Raw genomic sequence first — 12,039 nt, 5'->3', positions numbered from 1 at the left:
AATATCATAAGATTTTAGTCGTCTAAATCGATGTATTTTGGCAGGCCTTGATGACTGATGACTGACTGACTGATTTTACACTTGCTGAAAATAACTGATCTACAAGCTCAAAATAGCTCAAAATAGCAGATCTGCTCATGCTCAAACTAGCAGATCTGCTATTTTCAGCATGCAACAAGTGTGTGTCTCCACTTAGTCCTTTTCTAACATTTTAATCTAGTTTTCATTTGTTGACGAAATTGTCAATATAAAGGTAGTCGACGACCATTTTTGTCATAGTATTAGTCGACGAAATCAACACTGGTCCCACTGTCTCCCACATAATGTGCAGCAGTACACAATACATGCCATACAGCAAAGAATATCTATCTATAAATGCAGTCTCTGTGTGTATACGTACGTGTGTACGTGCGTCTGTAATCCACGTAACTCGAGAACCGTTCTTCCCAACCGTTCTCCACACCCCTACAGGGAGTGCAGTGTCCGTTGTCGAGTCCGTCGGATAGCCAGTTGTCCAGAACCAGCACCAAAGGCCTCTGCCCGGGCTCTGGACCTGATCAGCCCTATATCTCCATATATGGAGCTGGCCTGTTCTGACATCACAATGATTGTTCTGACATGATCTGCATATAGAATCCATATTTGGGCATACTGTTGTATGCCTGACAAAGAACTTGTCCCCCGAAATGTTCCACCGAAAAAAGGGGCCGTTGTGAAACGTTAGGCCAAATATACGTTGTATTTTCACTGTTTTCAAATATGTTTTACCCTTACGGTACATTTTTACACTCTCAGATTTAAATTAACATTGTATGGAGATGGTTCAATCTTAACTAGTGACACATTTCCTTTTTCAAGTCATATAGTTGTAGCCATAGAGCATAGAAGTGGGTGTTTTTTCTCTCTCTGTCTCAGAGAGTACTTGCGCAGAGCGCGCAAGTACTGCTACTAACTATATGTCTAAGCCCTCACCACAGTTAACGCTAAAACCGTCTTGACCCTTTGGTGTGGTTTGGACCATTGAATTCCATGCGTTGAATCACTTGGGTCAACGTGGGTCAATGTGCAACAAGACATACCACACCGCTGGGACAACGCTAGAACCGTCTTGGCCCTTTGGAGTGGTTAGGGCTTTAATACAACTGCTACCCCTACATACATACATACCCAGCCAATTACAGTACTTGCGCGCTCTGCTTGCACAAGTAATAATCTTGAACTGGAGAATCTGGATTGGTCCGATGAGCTCAGGAACACACTAGTCGAAGAAGCATGGATTGGCTTCAAAACCAAATTTACATCAGTAAAGGCCTTTACTGTTCCTAATATATGTAAACGACATGACATCAGCTTGTGACTGCAACTTGTTCCTGTTCGCAGATGACTCAGCACTGCTGGTCTCGGACAGGAACAAACTGCAGGTTGAAAAGGCCCTCAGCTCTGAACTCGGTAGAATCTGCACCTGGCTCGCTGATAACAAACTTTCTTTACACCTGGGAAAAACTGAATCCATTCTCTTTGGATCAAATAGTAATCTCAACAAGGCAGATGGCTTCTTGGTTAGAGTGGGTGACAATATTATCACACGAAAAGATGAAATTACCTACCTAGGTTTCATCCTGGAGGCTAATCTTTCCGGTGACAAAATGGCCACCAACGTAATCAAAAAAGTCAAGCAAAGAACAAGATTCCTATACAGGATCTCCTCACTGGTCAACAAAAACACCTTGAAGACACTAACAGGAGCCCTCGTACACGGTTTCTTCGACTACGCTTGCACCTCTTGGTACCACAGCACCTCAAAGGCCCTTAAAACAAGGCTCCAGACTTCCCAAAACAAACTGGTCAGGCTCCTACTTGGCCTCACCCCCCGAACCCACCTCACCCCTGCCCACTTTGACAGGCTTGAATGGCCATGTGCAACCCAGATTCGGCACAAACAGGGACTACATTCTTTTCGCTCCTATGCCACCAAAATGTGGAACTATAGACACACAAAAGTGTCTATTTGTACGTCTCTAAATGTTTTGATTAATTGAACAAGGTGGACCCTCTTGTAAACAAGTGTATTGCTTTATTGGGTCGTCCACTCACAGTCTTTGTATTGAGTTGTGCTTGAAATGTACTGTAATTCTGCAAACTGTTAATAAATATTTCAATCAATCAATCAATAATTAGTTACTAATTTTTCTAATGTACTAATTTTTCAGTGGGCCCAAAAAATCTGTATACTGCTATGCTCTATATCCCTGGGTCATTCACATCCTGCTCAGGTCATTCCCATAAATGTTACCAAGTACACAGCCTTGGCAATACACCACAATGCAAACACCAGTCAACCATTAGTTAACCCTGACCTGCACAAATAGTGCATGTTAGCCTTGTACACAGATGCAGAGATGCACATACATACACACGTGTGTGTGTGTGTGTGTGTGTGTGTGTGTGTGTGTGTGTGTGTGTGTGTGTGTGTGTGTGTGTGTGTGTGTGTGTGTGTGTGTGTGTGTGTGTGTGTGTGTGTGTGTGTGTGTGTGTGTGTGTGTGTGTGCGCATGTGCATACTTGCATGCACACACACGCACACACACGTACGCACACACTGACACACATCGTTGCATCCTCACCCAAACGCATGTACACACACACACACACACACACACACACACACACACTGTAATTCATTGAATAAGCACAGATCGACTCCTTGCAGTACTGTGTGTGCGTGTGTGTGTGTGTGTGTGTGTGCGCAAGCTTGCGTGCGTGCGTGCGTGCGTGCGTGCGTGCGTGCGTGCGTGCGTGCGTGCGTGCGTGCGTGCGTGCGTGCGTGCGCGCGTGCGTAGGTGTGTGTGTGTGCGTGCATAGTCATGTGGCTCTTTTCCCATGTTTCTCCAGTTGCAGCAGTAAGGTGACAGTTGAGTTGATCAGTTACATAATCCCCTGTCTGTCTGTCTCTCTTTCTGTACAGTAGCCTATTGTTGACATGTGAACCAGACATGCATCACGGCTCCAGCAGTGTTTGCAGTTAACCACTTAAACCCTCTATTCCAGTGGTTTTCAACCTTTTTAATATCAAGGTCCATTATTTATTCAGCATTTGAGCCACGGACCACCATCTGATGACATTTATCCTTGTAGACACAAAACTAAAGAATATTTTGTTGTCGTTGAGATGAGATTTTGTCCACAATTCCATGCTGTATTGATGTTTGTACCATTAGGAGAGGTAACAGGCAAACGTTGATCAAAACATTCTTCTACATTCTCTATTGTGTAGACTTCTTGAAAATAAAAGTAAAATGAAACCAAATGGACCCAGTGATGGTCCATTTGGTTTCATTTTACACTCTCAAGAGTTAAAAATCTATAAGGATCCATTTGGTTACCAACTCCATCATTTAGCTGGGGACCACCTGGAACCCCCTCAAGGACCACTGGTGGTCCCCGGACCACTGGTTGAAAACCACTGCTCTATTCTTTAGTCAAACTGACCTGAGTTACAACTGCATGCAAATGTACTTGGACCACTTTTTTCTGTCTGCACTATATCTCTTCGTCAATACATTGTGGATGTACAAGCTCACATTGACTATATATTGGTGAATGTTCCTTCACAGCATTGAACCTCTCTCAACCTAATCTGAATTCCACGTGTGACATTTCAGCGTTATCATCAATTAAAACGTGACCTTTGGCTTTTATGTCTTAAGATCGTTCGTTAACAGATCCTGCATCTTTGGCTCGGTTTTCGTGGTATCGAGTTAAGACTACTGCAGCTTATGTAATGCCACAAATTTGCGCTTGCACTAGAAGATTCTCACTTAGTTGAAAGATTACTAGACATTTTGGGAACGCATGCCACTTCTGTTATGCAATACCTGTATGCAATACCTGTATTGCATAACTCGTATACATACCAGTATCGCACAGCGATTTTGAAGTTCGGTTCTCAAGATGTGTTGGAGACGTGCACACTCTCACACACAGTGATTTTGTGCATGTATATTCTTGAAGGATTTAATTTATTTTTTATTTTCGCCTACAATGACATCCCCAAAATAGAAAGAGTATTTTATTGACATCAAACAATGCACATTAAAAGCACCAACATGTCACAAAGTCACAAAAAAATTACACCTGTGTGAACTGAGCGGTGCAACTATACATTTATCGTTATAGTTACTGTACTCTACTGTGCTCTGTACTGTATTGTAGTGTACTGTGCAGGGGTCCCCGGAACATCCAGACCCCCAGGAACGTGGCCAGGGTGCTGGCCCGGTTCCGGCGAGCCGTGTACTCTGTGCTGTACTGTACTGGCCACTTTAGGTGTTGCAGCTTTCCATGCTCGGACTTACATACAGACACAGGGACAGACATACGGACACACATAGCTCCGTAATGGACCGGAGGCACCGCTCAAAAACCGAAAGCTTATTCGTCCAAAATAGGCACACCAATACGTGAGAGTGTTTAAAGGGCCACTTCACCTCTTTTGCAACCAGAGTTTATTTTAATGATGTTTAAGACACAAGAAACACTTTCTTGGGGTTTTATGTGTGTAATATGTTTTTTTTTTATATTTTAGTTATGAAGCCATGTTCATGACCAAAAACATGTCATGAACATGGTCTCACTTCCTTCCTGGACTACAAAGTCACCTCCATGCAGCCTCCCCCTCTCCACAAGGAGGGGAAGTGCACTGAAGCATTATGGGCATTGTAGGAATTCAGCAGTCCAGTCAAACACACATACTTCATTATTTTTCTGCCCATAGCAGGGTGCAAATTTCAATTTGTGCTACTGTTATCTACTACAAATACTATTACTAAATAATATACTATATGAGTGACTGCAGTGTCTTCTAGCGGTGAAATGTCCCTTTAATTTGGTCCTTGGACCCTGTGCACTTACTGCAAATACACCATCCAAATTGTCCTGTGTGTCTGTGAGTTCTGTTGTCCACGGTAATGTACTGTCAGGCTAACAATGGCCATCACACTCAGACACGGTATTTAGCACAACAGTAAACGCATTGGCCATGACCTAATTGCAGTACATACTGGTCTGTTAATGTTATTATTATCATTATCATTTTATGCAACTTGTGTTTTACTGCTAAGGCAGCATGTGATATCCATATAGAGCATCACAGTCCCGCCCCCTGCGAGGGCACCAGAAGAGAATTTACCATTAATTTCTCCTATAGACGTTTCAAAACGTATTTATTTAAAGACCTTTAAGCCTCGGACAAAGCCAACTCGGCTCCTGACAAATCATGACAATAAACACAATTTTTTGGGCCGAACAAATAATTAGAAAGAAGAAAAAAAGGGCAATGTACAACACTTTATTTCCTTTTTTTTTTTGAGTAGTCACTGCTCTTTTTAGTATTCTTTGTGTGACCTTGCGTTATTAATATTATTATAGACATAATAGGACAGTGGATGCGAACTCTGAATCCTAAATAATGCAGTACTGTTTGTCTGGGAAATTATGTAACCATTCGTGTCTGACAGCTATGGAGACCACAGGCGTCATGGAGATATATGATTTCTTAATGGTGGCATATGTCTGACAAGGCTTTCAAACTGAACTGAGCTGAATCAAATCAAAATCAAATCAATCTGTGCTTTACATTATACTGTACCTTGCTGAAAGTTTTCGATGTGGCTTGATAAGGTCTGTAGCTACACTCAGTGGTAACCGACCAGTGACGTATAGGTAAAACGTACTTACATGTCCAAAAGTCAAGCCTGTTTTCACCCGTTTACCCCAGGCAGCTTGTAATGTCGTTAGTCTTCTCTATCTGTAAAATACTCACCTTTGAGTCAAAATCACAAACAACATTTGCCAAATACAGCAAATGTTGTCGACTTTGGTGGAGTTACACAACGGCAGCACACAGCAATGCACATGTCTGGTTTAGGAACAAGAAAGATACATACTGTATATACAGTGTACAGTAAGGGTAAGGCAGATATGAAAAATGAATGACAATGAATTTGTGTGAGAACCCAAACACGAATAATTACGATCAAAAAGATATAGTGAACAAATGTATGTAGCCAAGTAAGTATATCCCGGCCAAGGGTCTTAACCGTTTTTCAGCCCAAGGAGAGAGAGACCACCACTACTTGTTGCATAAAATTGTGTTGCAGATTTAACCTTTTCATAGTCGTAGTCAACTTACTTGACAGCAGGCTTGGCTCTGTACTTGGGATGTTCTTTTTCCTCCTATAGTGCACAGACTCTCCGAAAATAGCCAATCTACAAGCTCACACACTATGCGTATTGTGAGCTTGTAGATTGGCTGTTTTTGGCTAATGTTCCCCTTCACACAAAGATTTGGCAGACCCCCTGTAGTAACTCTTGAGGACCCCCTAGGCGTCCCGGACCCCCTGTTGAAGACACCTGATATTTACGTAATCTGTACAGTCGTGGTATAAGTGGTAGAATTCACAGGTCAATGGCTCTAGCTCAGTAGAGACGACTCACTCAGCATCACAAATGAACCAGTGTCAAGAACACACCAGCTAAATGGCTAAAATGTAAATAATGTGAATGTCCTCAGATTGAACTAGAGTAGACTATGGGCATTCAGAAACCTCCTTTGTAGTCCGGCAGCCAACAGGCTTCTTTTGTTTAAAGTGGGGAAATTTGGTATATATATATTTTTTTATTGCCGTAAAATATTGTCTATATAGTTTAGTTTAGTTTAGTTTATTTGCACATATGTACATAATAACAATATGGTAAAATAAAATAAATACAGAAAGCAAATATTTCAATAAGAAACAGATTAGTTACATACATGTGCTGGAAGTGCCAAAAAGTGGTCTTCCTATAGAAGCTACCAGTTGAGCTTAAATAACAGAAATTAAGATATACATAGATTCATGAATCTACTTGCTGACCGACTGTCGGTATTGAGCAATTTTTTATAGGAGGATTTACAGTTTGTGACCATACCATTAACAATCTATATTGGCAAGACTCCGGGGCAGACCAAGGCGCAGTTGGAGGAAACGCATCGACTCACTGGCCTTGGAACGTCTCGGGATCCCCCAGGAGGAAGTCACTAATGTTGCTCTGGAGAGGGAAGTCTGGAGCACTCTGGTGGAGCTGTTGCCCCCGCGACCCGACTACGGATAAGCGGTTGAAGATGGATGGATTGATGGATGATGGATTCATTGCCTTATATACTGGGTTGGTCACACATAAACCCTTATAAAAAAAAGCTTAATACCGACAGCCGGTCAGCAAGTGGATTCATGAATATATATTATTGACAATATTTTAGGGCAATAAAGAAAAACGATATACCAAATTTCCCACTCCACACCCCCGGCTATTGCCACATTCTCTCCTTTCAGCTGAAGATACTGTTTCCGTATTGGCCTCGGTTGACTCTGATGGGAGCATGGGAATCTCATTTACAATAATATCTTAATCACCGTCGTTTGCTTGAGATGAATCTTGTGTCTTGAATAAGCCAGCCAGGGCAGGCTTCCCTCCTTGCAACATTTCATCGACAGTGAGTCAACGCCATGGTTCATAAGCAGTCACGGGAGTTTAGTCAGCATGATCGTCATAAATGGGGGAAGGAAATAACTTTTATCAATGAGAAAGGTTTAATGCCTTTTTATGGAATATGTCTGTCTGTCTGTCTGTCTGTCTGTCTGTCTGTCTGTCTGTCTGTCTGTCTGTCTGTCTGTCTGTCTGTCTGTCTGTCTGTCTGTCCTATGTGTATGTTTGAGGCAGTGTTCCTGTCTGTCTTGGATTATGGAGACATAATCTATAGACATGCAGCAGGATCCACTCTTAAATCCCTAGACTCTGTTTATCACTCATCGATTTGATTTATTACGAGTGATAGCTATGGTACTCACCATTGTATCTTATATAACAAGGTTGGATGGTCCTTCCTGACAAAGAGATGAGAACTGCATTGGCACCTGTTCTTGTATAAAGCCATGCTTGGCGATTGTCCTAAATACATCTCATCTTTTCTGAAGTGGGACTCTGAGCCCTATCACACCCGGTCAAGTAGTACCAAAAGTTAGCTCTGAACTTGGTAGATCTGCTTTTGGCTTCTGTGGCCCTAATACATGGAATGACCTGCAAACGACATTGAAACTGATCACATTGGTATACCCTTGAGTCGTTTTAAAACCTTGGTGAGCATACAGACCCCCACAATATGTAACTGTTTTTAGATCGTTTTGAAATTTGTCTTAGCTTTTTATTTGTAAACCTATGTAATTCACATGTATATCTTTTGTTTTTCTTTTCCTGATCTTCTGATGTTTTTTTCTATATGATATTGTATTACTCGATGAATGAGTTTGATTACTCAGTGTAATTTTGAGAATAAACAAAACTTGAATGAATGAATGAATCTTTGCCGCCCTCCCCCCACCACCGCGAACCGTTCCACACCTCTTCGTCCCAGCATGTAAGTCTATCTATCCTTGGGCGATAAACCCCATGCACCTGATCAGTTCATGAAGTGGAAAACAGTGGTTTTCTCATTAACTTGTGAACTGAGTTCATGATAACCTCTGTACTCATTAGATTAGTACACTTAGTACAAGGAAGGCAAGGGCAGGACAGCAGCAGGGTTTGATTTGTAAAGAAAGAAAGAAAGAAAGAAAGAAAGAAAATGTTTTGTTTCTATTTCAAAGCCCACACTAAGGCCTCACTCAGCTAGCATCTAGCATACAACAATGTTGCATGGTAGATGTAAACAAAGGGTAAGTGGCATGGCCGCCCCAATGCATTTCCAATGGAAGTCACATGGTTTGACACAACATTTTTGTTGTACGGCTTTCGGCTGTGTTTCGACTGCCCCCCTCCCCCTCATACAACAAAAATGTTGTGTCAAACCATGTGACTTCCATTGGAAATGCATTGCGAGCTTGCAACAGTCAACAAGTCTCATGCATCAGCTATACAACAATCTGTTGTGCAGGTGTGAGTGAAGCCTTACTCTTTTTTTGCGTAAGATGTTTGGTCAGAAGATGGTTTTGGGACTAAAGATGGGGTTTAGGTAGTGTAGGGATTGGGAGGGGCCAGTCTTACATTGCAGAGGCAACTCATTCCAGAGTTTATGAACTCCAAAAGCACAGGCTTCACCTTGACCTTATGGGTCCATTGCCGGAAGCAATTGGTCATCAAACCTGGCCTGGGTGACCTTGATGATGACCATGATCATCAAGTGTTTGTAAAAGCTCAGAGAGATAGGCTGGAGGCAACCCCACTTAATGATTTGTAGGCAAACAAAGCTTTAAATCGATCGTTAACTTACAGGGAGCCAGCGAAGGAAGGCCTGTACGTACTACGTACCGTATGTGCTCTCGCTTCCATTATCATGTCAAATGTTCGGTTCTCGTACCTTGCGAGGCTCGGTATCCAAGTTTGAGGACACATGGGGTCCCTTCCTCGCACTGGTAAATAACTTACAGTTCCAAGCTATTCCAGATTGAATGAGTTTAAATCTGAATCTGAGCATGCTAGACGTGATCTCCAACGCAGCTGGGTTGTTCAGTATATTTATTATGAGGAACTGCTACGTCCATTATATGTTTTTGAGGGGTGACCACGCCATGTTGTGTGTTGTCTTGTTTTGTCGTATGTTTGTCTTGTTTGTTTTGTTTCAAAACTTGATTCAGGATGTGCTGTGTGTAACTGTCAGTGTCACTTCCCTGTTAGTGTATAGGACTATACAATTTTTTTTTTTTTTAATGCTACCACACTATTTTGCATATGACATTTATATTTAACATATCATCTTTGGTATGTTCCATATGGGTGTGTCACATATATTGTGTTATTTGATTTGATTTACTGTATACCCTGAAATCCCTGAAGAAAAAAGAAAGTTGGGTTCTCGACCCCTTGACCGAGTTTCTCAGCCAAGGGGATTGAGAACCAACATTTTTGGATACATTTTTTGTAATGTTATTCTTTACAAGGGTAAATATCATAATAAAGGAAGTTATGGCTCTGAAAATGCTTCCATTCCATTTTCTTGACATTCTATGATTTTCAATATGTTGCAAGAGTAAACTTCCCCAGAAATGCTTTGGCGTGCATTCAACTAAAGCACGTGGATCACAAATAGGCCACCTCTCCTTTCTGTCACAGCTGTTCACACCACGTACTGTGTAGAGAACACAGTTTCGTCATTGTTTCCCTTCACATGTGACCTAAGATAGCATCAAACTGTGCTTTGAAAAATCCATCTCAAATTGCAGATAAAACGACCATGAGCATTCACTGCCTCCAGAGAAGAGGAGTCTGAGGAGCAAGTGGGCTTTTTCCTCATCTTAAACTACTATTATCTATTTATAAATGCAGTGTGTGTGTGTGTGTGTGTGTGTGTGTGTGTGTGTGTGTGTGTGTGTGTGTGTGTGTGTGTGTGTGTGTGTGTGTGTGTGTGTGTGTGTGTGTGTGTGTGTGTGTGTGTGTGTGTGTGTGTGCAAAGACAACAACTAATGGTCAAGTAAATTCGGAATACTAGACAAGTGGCTATGGCCGAATTTGCGTTTTTTATTTGGCAATGGTCCCTTGTTAATTAGTCCCCTTCAGTCTCAGATCAGACAGATCATCAGATCAGACAATGCAATGAAGTATTTCCGAGTTGTTTGGTTTTTAGTGGGGCTTTGATTTTTTCTGTGTTTGACCATGAGACTGAAAAATGATCTATCCTCATGGAGATAACCTCAGACCTGATTAGTGCATGAAGTGGTTTTCTCATTAACTTGTGGACTGAGTTGATTAACCTCTGCTCTCATTAACTTAACTTGACAATATAACCTCTGTACAACTGTACCCGAGGAAGGGGAGGGCAAAACAGGAGAAGGGTTTGATTTGTAAAAAGAAGAAAAGAAAGAAAGAGAGTTAAATTGAACGGTTGTTGTAAATTAGAAGGCAGACAAAGACACATGCAGGCATGCACACACTGCACGTGCGCGTGCACACACACACACACACACACACACACACACACACACACACACACACACACACACACACACACACACAAAACAACGCACATCCCACCAAACTGGTTGTCTCACAGAGTGAATTCAGAAATCCTTCAGGATTTCGCCTTTAAAGTTGATAGGGCTGCAAGAATTCAGGCCAAGCGATCGGACCCTGCCATTAGATTATATCGTTACGCGTCCGATTGAATCACCTAATCTAAATTTACCTGGTCATGTGATCCACCATGTAACTTACATCAGATGATACCCTCGTTGTCAGAAATCACAGATGATTTACGAGCTATAAAGGAACCGCTTTTTGCAGCCCGCTGTGTGCACTGATGCAGTACACCACACTACAGCAATACATGCCAATTCACCACCACATGCATGAAAGCCTTAGCGTGCATCATGCACGCATCCATGCCACATCAAATGGTATTTGTAGAATATCAAGGGTGCTGGCGCTACTCTCAGACAGTTGTTTCTTTTATTTTCAGTGTGCAAGAAAATAATAACAACGTTATCGATGTTGCTGCATGCTTCGTCACCGTTGCTTGAGGCCTTTCTCTTCATCAACCCCTAAATCAACATGCAGACAGACATAATATGGTACAAGCACCGCACAAGAACACTGTTTTTGATATATAGGTTCACAATGAACACACACTTATTGCAATCAAAATCCATGTGATGCCAATACAGCATGTATTGTATAGAATCGGCCCCATGCAGGTGTTAACGGGTTCAACAGGAACTGAGGCTCTGTTGTGCTTTTATGTAACAGGCTCCAATGAAGTATGTGCAGGGAATGTACATTACAGGGCAGTACATAACACACACCCAGCTGTGTCCACCCCACCGGCTCTGATGGGGTCATAAGTACATGCTTAACCAATGTTTGTATACAAACAACTAATAATCTCAGCATTGGTTTAAGTCGGAGAGTGTAAAAATTGACCCGTGAGGAACCCGTGAGGAACCCGTGAGGAACCTGTGAGTCAATTTTGTCTAAGGGTGCACTCACACGGTTAATGCAATTCTCTGTGCTCGTT

This window comes from Electrona antarctica (assembly GCF_951216825.1).
Source record: "Electrona antarctica genome assembly, chromosome: 21".
Classification (NCBI taxonomy): Eukaryota; Metazoa; Chordata; class Actinopteri; order Myctophiformes; family Myctophidae; genus Electrona; species Electrona antarctica.
Note: the sequence above shows the minus strand (reverse complement) of the source record.